Genomic DNA, 9,544 nt, shown 5'->3' with positions numbered 1-9,544 from the left:
GAGAGTCAATATCCTTAATAGCAAGGAGATCTTCAATTAACTCATTTAGGAAGAGTGTGAGAAAAGGGTTGGAGCAAGCACACAGCCCTGTCTCACTCCCTTCTCAATGGGGAAAGGTGCTGTTAATTCCCAGTTTTTACCATATCTTATCCTCGCAAAAGTACCTTTGTGGAGACGCTTCAGTTGTTGACAAAGATAGGCTGGGGCTCCCATATCAAGCAATAGGCCCCACAACTGATCACGGTCTATCGTGTCAAACGCAGATTTAAGATCCACGAATGTAAGATAGAGACTACCTTCCTCCAATGTTATGGTTTTCCAATAGATCAGTTATAGTCTAAATAACTGATCTATGGTCGAGGTTTTAGACCTATAGCCTGCCTTTAAGGGGGTTAAACATTGAGGTCATCCATCCATACCTGCAATCTTCCTAATAGAACACAAGCTAAAATCTTTTGCGTTACATCAATAAGGCTTATATGCCGATAGTTCGCTGGTTCTAAAGGGGAGCCTTTTTTATTAATAGGGATAATCTCGGAGCTTGCCCAAGTTGGAGGGGGCGCCATACCATGGAGAATGGCATTAAAAAGAGTCTGCAGATAAGGAACCTACACGTACTGTTCATTTCTAAACAGGTCTCCAGGGATCCTATACAGACCAAGTGCTTTATTTGGTAATAATTTAACCAATGCCGCAGATACCACAGCCAGTGAGCAAGAAGGTATGTCACCAAGAGAGTCAGGAATTTGACCACTAGCAAGTGTCCTTGGCTCAATAAATCTATTTCAGGGCCTAGAATATAAAACTTTAAAATGGGATCGCCAAAATTCCTCCCCGAGGTTTGGCTCAATTGCATATTTGCCCTCGGTTCTTCCAGTCTTGACTAGATTCCAAAAGCCTTGCGTGTCCTTATCATCTAGAGCTTTCTTATTAGCCTGCCATCTATCAATCTCCCATTCTGTTTTAGCTGCTAAAAGAATTTTTTTTTAAACGCCCTGGCCTCCCTGATGCATAGGCTATCCCCCTCTCTAAGCGTGGACAGCAGGGCATACTTTGCATCCCTGCATGCCCTGTTGTACCAGGGAATTTTTCCTCTACAGGGAGAGCCTTTATTGGTTTTGCTACTATAAAAGAACTCCGCCACATTTGCAAACATATCCAGATGATTTTCCTAACACCTCTTGGGATTCTAGGACACCGCTATTTCCAGAGATAGAGCATGCCTTTTCTAAAAAAGGAATCATTTGGTTATACATGGAGGCCATCTCTTCTGGAGATTAAACAGTTGTTCTCCAGTAAATTCTTCTACCTCCTTCGAGTACTGTTAAATTAGGGGTTGGTGAGTTGGCCATACCCTGCCCTTCTTCGAACTGAGGACTATCTCGGGTTACAATCAACGGATTATGATCACTTTCACTACGAGGTTGGACTGAAAAATTCAAGATCCTATGCCAGTTTTCAACATTTACCAAAAGATAATCAATTGTGGATGCCTGTCCATTCCTTTCAAAGGTGAATTTGCCAGGATTGTCAGCAGGCAACCGACCATTACATGCCCTCAGCGAATAGCTACGGGTAAGTGAGGTCAGTTGTAGTACTAATGGTGTCCACCCACTTATCGGGTAAGCATTACATGCAGGGATTGCCCAAGTCGAATCCTCATCACTGGTAATAGAAGATGATAAACCATTAAGGGGTTCAAAATGACAATTAAAATCCCCGCCAATAATAACATGTATTTGCTCAGGTAACGTAGGAAGGAAAGCAGCAAAACAGATTAAAGTTTGCGAGATCTGCCCATACCTTACTTGGCGAGAGTAGACATTTATAACACCCCCCTTTGGGAAATTTCTAAGGGAGAGAAGAATACACAAAATGTCAGGGGAATGAGTTTCTATCCTTTTAACTGTGCAACTCAATTGTATACCAACCCATATACAAAGTCCCCCCCGAAGGTCTCCCCCTTAGCCCCTGAGCAGCCGCTTCACAGTATGCAACATAACCTACTCTGTGAAGTGGTTTTAATGCCCAGGTTGCTTGGAATATGCACATTTCATGAGAATCTATGAAATCTCCCCAATCTGGGAGATCCATTTTATCAATTAGACCTGCTATATTCCATGATAGAATCCACATATCTTGTGATCCTTCTGGTTTTTTAGTCTGAGAAGCCCTAAGGGACTCCCCTCGTTGGGATACCGTGAGCAGGTTCCCCAACCCTCCAAAGGGAATACAATGTAGAGCCATAGGGGTACTATCAACAATTCCTATATTTTTCTCTTCAATAGCCAACTCATTACTTATCAACAGTTGCTGATTGGTAGCCTCAACTCCCACACCATTGTGGGACACACCTAGATGTTTAACCATAAATGGGGGGTACTGGTCAGTAGGATTCAGTCAATCAACCAGATCTAGAGAACTAAATCTGTTACTTACAGGAATATTAGCTGGGGGATGATGTCCCCTGTTTTGTACCTTTCCTATCTGGGCTCTCATTTCCCACTTTTTACACACATTTCCCATGCTCTCTACTAGAGAACTGGGAGGATAAAAATAACTTAAGGAAAATGGCTGAATGCCAGTTGTCACCCTAGGCTGGCACCATTCAAGGATATGTTGAACCACCCGGCTATCTCTGAAATTAATCAAAATACAATCATCCACAGTATCTTTCTCTCTTTGGCCTACCCAACTAACTCTACGTGCAAATATGATTTCACTATGTACCTGGGGTGGAAGGGGTCTATTTTTGTTCAACCAATGAATTGACTTATTTTTTTAATTCAAGATAGGTCTACGCACAACCTATTTCCAACTCAGGTACTCCGACTAGTACGATAACATATGGGGAAGAGGCAGGGGGTAAATCTATACATGGCAGAGTAGATTTAATTGCACATGTGTTAGGTAAAAGTGTATGTTTATCACCTTCTTTACTTTTTCGGGGTGCCTTATGCACCAATCCGCCTCCCAATATAGATGTCTCTGGTCTCACACCCTGTATGTTTCCTGTGCCAATTATGGGACCTAGAGTTATGGTTGTATTAGATAATGGCACTTGCCTTACAGTAGAAGATGGCATAGTCAAATCAGACAGGTCTTCAGGGATACAGTGGGGTGCAATAGACGAGTCCAAAGGTCTTACAGATTGACTCACATGCAGAATTGAATCTAATTTGGTGCTCCAAGAATCTACTGTTGTATTTAATTTATCAATACGACCCATCGAAATTTCGAGCCCAGTTTTGATAATATGTTCTAAATAAGTTTTAAGCCCCTTTACCATTTCTACAGCCCATGACGGAGGTTTCATTGTATCTGTGGCACAATCACCATCTACATTGTCATCATGCATGCATTTAGGTGTTGGCAAGGAGGTATATTCATAGGAGTCCCACCTAGATAGGGTTTTTGTTTTTGGCAGTGCCTCTTCTTTTTTTTCCTTTGGCCACCCCCTTACACTCATGATGGGCGCTTCGATGGTTACAACATCCTGTAGCAATGCTACATCTGATAAATTCAGAGCATCTGGTAGCTGAAGTGTACAAGATGGACCTAGATCCATGGTTGGAGAGATTCTTGGTAAAATTGGCGTTAAAGAAAGACGTATCTCAGTTTGTTCAAATTCGTTTGAAACAGCTCCAATTGCTTGCTGCAACATTCTATCTATTGCCGTGTGTTTCACTACAGGTGTATGCGCTTGTGCTTTCTGCCTTGTATTGTTCCCCATATTTTTTAGGTGCTACTTCTGCCCCCTATTCCAATTACAAATCTAAAATGTAAATACAATGAGTGAGTGAGCAGATCAACAAGCTCCCTCTTGCATTCAAATTAATTTCACCCTAAGCTACACGATGGTGATTTCCTGAGGTACAAACTCTCTCCTAGTGCAGCTCTAAACTACAACAAACTTCATTTACTGGGTGATACACTTGTAACAAAATGTCAAGGAGGTGGCCCAACCCAGCCTCGTACAGTCTCGGACGGGCTCAGACGGTCCCGCCCTTGGCCCGGGCTTCGCCCGGCACTTCCTGTGCACGTCCCACGCTGCGGGGGTAGAGGCTGCCCTTTACGCGCACTGATGATCTGGTGCCTCCCCCTCGTTAGTAGGACGACGTGTTGCACCCTGGATGTTAGAGGCCACAGGGTGAGTAGGCAGGTTAAAGCGACGAGCAAGAACCTCCAAAGCGGCCAGAAACAGGTGGATGTGGCCGCACCAGCACTCGGCAGTGTCAGCAAACAGGTAACTGCAAAAGCAGAAACAGGGACCCACACTGCGGGGGGAGAGGCTGCGCTTTAAGTGCCCTGATGATCCAGTGCCTCCCCCTCGTTAGTAGGACTCGTGGCACCTGTAGGACGACGCGTTGCACCCTGGATGTTAGAGTCCACAGGGTGAGTAGGCAGGGTAAAGCGACGAGCAAGAACCTCCAAAGTGGCCAGAAACAGGTGGATGTGGCCGCACCAGGACTCGGCAGTGTCAGCAAACAGGTAACTGCGAAAGCAGCAACAGGGACATTAATATAAACACAGTGAATTATGAATCAAAACTAGTACCACATTCTCCGTCCACAGCATCCAATAGATTTTCAGTAAACTCCTGGGAGTTGGTAATCTCCCCAGTTTCTCACATCTTCACAATAGGCCATTGACATAAGTCCTTGAAAAGTTACTTTGTTCACTTTTTGCGGTTTAGGCAGTTCTTCCTATGAATCATCCTTCCTGTTGTCCCCTCTTCTCCCAGTGAGAACCTCACTATCATTTGTCTACTAAAAAACAAATGCCTTTTCACTAGTTAACAGAAGGCTTATGGAAAGTTAGAGCATCTGCAGTGAAAAGAAAAACATCTCTTGCAAAATAAAAGTTCAATATCAATAACAGATTTTTCAATATTAGCATATAAATCTCTTTTAATATGGCACAAGTGGTTAGGCTAATTTAAGAATATTAATTTGCATTAGACCTGACAGGAATTCCTTTGTGAATGTCTGACAAGTAAATGTAAGGTTGTTTGTAAACTTATGTTTGTTATGTTATGTTAGATTTATTTGTAGAGCACACAAACACCCATGGTTTCATTGTACTACATGATAAGGAGACTGACAACCGGGGGCATTTAGTCTTATTTAAATGCCTTTTTGAATAGCCAATAATTCAGATTTTTTCTAAATCTCTACAGATTGGTTGCATGTCGTAGCCCTATGGGAAGAGAGTTCAACAAGGAGGTACCCAAGACAGAAAAGCTGCTGCCACCCATTCTCTGCTTTGCAAACCTCAGAACACTTACTTAGTTTGCTTCCTGTGATCTTAAAAACTAAGACGTCAAGTATTGTTTAATTTTTTATGTCCATTAATGCGTATATTTTGGGAGGCAATCCTAGCGAAAAATAAAGACGCTCTGGGAAGGGAGTTGACCCTCACAGTGCGGGTATGCTTGTTGGGACTCTTTCCCCGACCTCATAAACGCATGGTTTGGAATATACTAATAGATCTGGCCATGGGACTAGCCAAGCGAAGAATTGCACCAGAATGGAAGTCTGCAATAGGACCTCAGGTTGAAAGTTGGAATCGAGAAGTGATTAGCTGGGCTGGGGCATAAGGGAGAGCACTGAACTGGGAGGAATCTAGGGGAATGCAGAAACGCCCCAAAGCTGAGCTATGGAAAGAAGCATTAATACTGTGGGAGATGCTGGCACAAACACGTGGTGGGGTGGAGGGAGTGGAAGTGAGTAGGAATACAAGGAAGCATGGTGTTACAGAACTCCCGTCCCAACTATGAGATAGTAGGTTAGAATATGTTATTGAACTACAAGGCTTCTCCTAATCAAGTGGAGGTATGCGGAATTATGAAGGTCATTAGAATAGTTTGACTAGCCCTCCGAGCCCACTCAGGTGCTCATGACGAGGTACAAAAATCTGATCACCCCAAGTAAGACACATACACTTACATACATGCTCCACCCTTCTGCACAAGTTTTAGTTAAAGGTTGAACTTATTGTTTTTTTTTCTCCCAGAAGCATGAAGAATAATGCTATGACTTAGAGTGGATGGCCGCTGCCTACCCAACAGTGGCTGAATTGAATGTGAACTACATAGCGGAATCGTTATTTGCTTGTTTGTGATCATGACACCAGACCAAGATGTACTTTGGTATAAACGAATGTATGAACAAAGAGTTTGACACCCACCCTGTGAACCATAGGTTCACAGGGTGGGTGTTTGTGTATGGAATGTTATGACTTCAAGTTCATAGAATGTTGAGTGCATGATCTTGGTCAGTTGGTGTCAGCAGGCTGAGCAGCAGGAAATGAGTAAAGAAAGAGAGAAGATGTGAAATAACATCACAACATATCCTTTTCCCTTACACCAAAAGAATGAATGAAGGAAAGAACAAAACGCCGAATAAACAATGGCGTTACAAAGGAAGATGTGAAGCACCCAATAAACAATGGCAATAAATGGAGGTGTGAAATAACAACAGGTATAGCAATGATACAACACAAGTATAGACAGGGAGGTGTGAAATAACAACAGGTATAGCAATGATACAACACAAGTATAGACACATACACACACACACAGTACTTTCTGGCCTAGTTATCATCTTGGTTATACCTTAAGCTGCTGTAACTGGAATTTAAATAAAGTTACAACTTGGAACCTAATACCTGGCTTCCTGTAAAGATTCTTACTTCAACAGTTAGTTATAAATTTGCAGGTTATGAAGGAGAGACTTTTAATAAAAGACTAATGTAGATATGAAAAAGGTAGAAAGAAAGGGAAAAAACCGGAGTCAACCTGCCTGTAACCCGCATCAAAACCGAGGTAAAAGAGCTGAGATGGATGGCCTGTGTGCATACCATCGAACACAAGGTAAGCCAGGCCAAGGCATTCATTAATAGGGCCCTGAGTGTCTACTTCAATTAACTGGTGTTTTTTACACTAGGTGATGCATATATTGAGCAAACAGTGAAACAAAACATCTTTATGACAAGGAAGGAGTCCTTCCCCAGGTGGTAATGACATCTTGGAATATTTCCTGTCATTGTATTGTCCAAATGAATCAACTTATTGGTTAATTTTAATACAATAGGTGCCAGGGCCCTCGACAGGAGGACATGAAGCTTGCACCATCCATTGCTCCTGCCAGCGCTGCCAATTACAGTACCAACACAACTATTAATCATCACACTCCTACAATTGTGACAATTTATTCAATTCAAGGCCCCAAAAGCAATAAGAATGGCTTGGGTGGCAGATATTAGTGATTGTTAATGCATATTAAAGTAATAAACTGTTGTTGTTCTGCTCATACCTAAATTTGGCAGACAATGCCACCATGTGGCAGACTGTCACAAGTGCCTGTGCTAAGAATTAAGTGCTGGTGCCGAGCTCTGGAAACCAACAGCTCAAGTTAAGCACTGAATCAACCACGAAGTGAACTGTGACCAGTTATCCTTTTCCAGGTTTTTGTAGCTTTGGATTCATTTATAACACAAACCTTTGAGTTGAAACCTGCTGAATATGCATTAGAAAGTGGATTATGTGTCAAGTGTGCCAGATGATACTTAAATATAAAATATATATCAGAGCCTTTAATTCACTCCCGGATGCATGTGATCTGTCTTTCATATAGTGATGTAGTGTGCATGGGCGTCCGCAGGGAGGGGCAAGGGGGGGCACTTGCCCCCCCCTGGATCGCCGGTCCGTCCGGTGCTGGCCCAGTGACAATGTGTAATTATCACTCAGGCAGCGCACGTTGCTGTAAGGGACGCCCATGCGGAAGTGGTCTCTTAAAGTCTTTGATTCTGTTTAAAACATTGAATTGCATAAAATAGCCCTACTCGAAGTGTAAACTACTTTAAAAAGAGAAAAAGGCTTACAGGCACAGACAAAATGTGGAAATACGAATTCCAATGAGCAGGATGTGCGCCAAAGCTGCAGTCCACGTAGTCACCCCTGACAACCACCACACTGCTCTCAGAGTTTTGAAAGTTAGCAGCACACTCCACAAGAACTACCTCTTGGTGCTTCGGAATCAAACGTACTCAACACACTGCTCTCCTGATCACCTTGCGAGAACCTCTCCTATCGACGATTCAGCTTGAATAGTTAAAAGTAACCAACATCACATATCATGTCTGTGTGAGAGTGTATAGGACTGTGCGTTCACTTTTGGGAGTGTCTGAATCTTAACAAGGTGTGGTGTGCGAGGTCAGGGCCTCACACGCGGTATAGTTTTACAAATAAGGGACACACACACTAGGTATAGAGGTATGCCGGAAAGACCCCGAGCGGTCTTCCGCGCTTTTATTTATACCTCGGGGCGTGCCCGTCCCGAGGGTGCATGCGTGCGTGGGTGCAGTAGATACATTGTTGTCCAGAGGCCGGGTGGCTCTCTACATCCCTCCTTCAATTTAGTTCATCTGACAGGTTGTTCTTTCTTTAGTCATGGGGATGTCCACACAAAGTCTCGTAGCCTCTGACTGGGCCCGGGATTGGGCCGTAGGTGATATCAGTGATTGTGTCGGACAGGGGACCCACCGGCCCCGGCCGGGGTCGTATCACCATCCCGATCGGAGGGTGTATGCTCAGCTGTTTCTCTTCGAGGACTGATGGGTTGACGTCGGACTTCGCCGGACCTGTCAGGGTTCGGGTTGAGTATTGACTCTGGGTCCCTCGGTCTTACGTCTCCCTGACGGTCTGGCTCGACCTCGGTTGTTTCTTCAGTGTCTCTGGGGTTACCTTCCGGTATCCTTATCCTTTTGAAACAGGACACGTTGCGGGTGACGGTCTGTTGGCCGAGGCGGGCTGTCACCATCGTTCCTCGAACTTTTTCAACGATCCATCTCTCCGGCTCAAATGGTGTCCTGAATTTCCATCCTGGGTGGCGGTCTTGCACCACCACAGTGTCTCCTTCCTGCAACTCCGGTACTCTGGCATGTCGTTCCTCGCTGGCCTTTTGATTTGTCCTGGTTCTTCTTGATTGGATCGCCTCACTGTCCCTTACCTCTGGTGTCCAGGTGGGGGACGTGGGAATGTTCCCTCTTGGGGCTCTCTTGAACAGGACGTGTGCGGGTGCACATTGTGTGGTACTATGCGGAGTCTGCCGGTATGCACTTAGAAATTGGTCCAAGGCGGCTTCTGGGTCTTTTCCATCATTGACGGCGATGCGGAGGGCCCTATTGAAGGTCCGCATGAGTCTTTCGACTTCGCCGTTCGCTTGCGGCCACAGAGGAGTGATTCGTCGATGTTTGATCCGTAGTCCCTCCAGATACGCTTGGAACTCTCTCCCTTGAAAAGGCGGCCCATTATCCGATTTCACTTCGTCTGGGAGCCCCATGGTGGCGAAAATGTGGTCCAGTGCTTTCTTCACTTGCCCGAATGCTGTGGACATGAGCAGCTCTACGACGGGAAACTTTGAGAATGAATCCACCACCACCAGAGTGTGCCGGCCATCCGGGAAGCTTCCGAAGTCGATGCTTAGCTGAGTCCAGGGTGTCGTCGCAGCCTCTTCCGTGATGACCGGGGCCGGAGCTGGAT

The sequence above is a fragment of the Lissotriton helveticus genome, chromosome 7, assembly GCF_964261635.1.
Source record: "Lissotriton helveticus chromosome 7, aLisHel1.1, whole genome shotgun sequence".
In the NCBI taxonomy this organism is placed as follows: domain Eukaryota; kingdom Metazoa; phylum Chordata; class Amphibia; order Caudata; family Salamandridae; genus Lissotriton; species Lissotriton helveticus.
The sequence above is the reverse complement of the archived record's forward strand: the minus strand, read 5'-3'. Positions refer to the sequence as shown.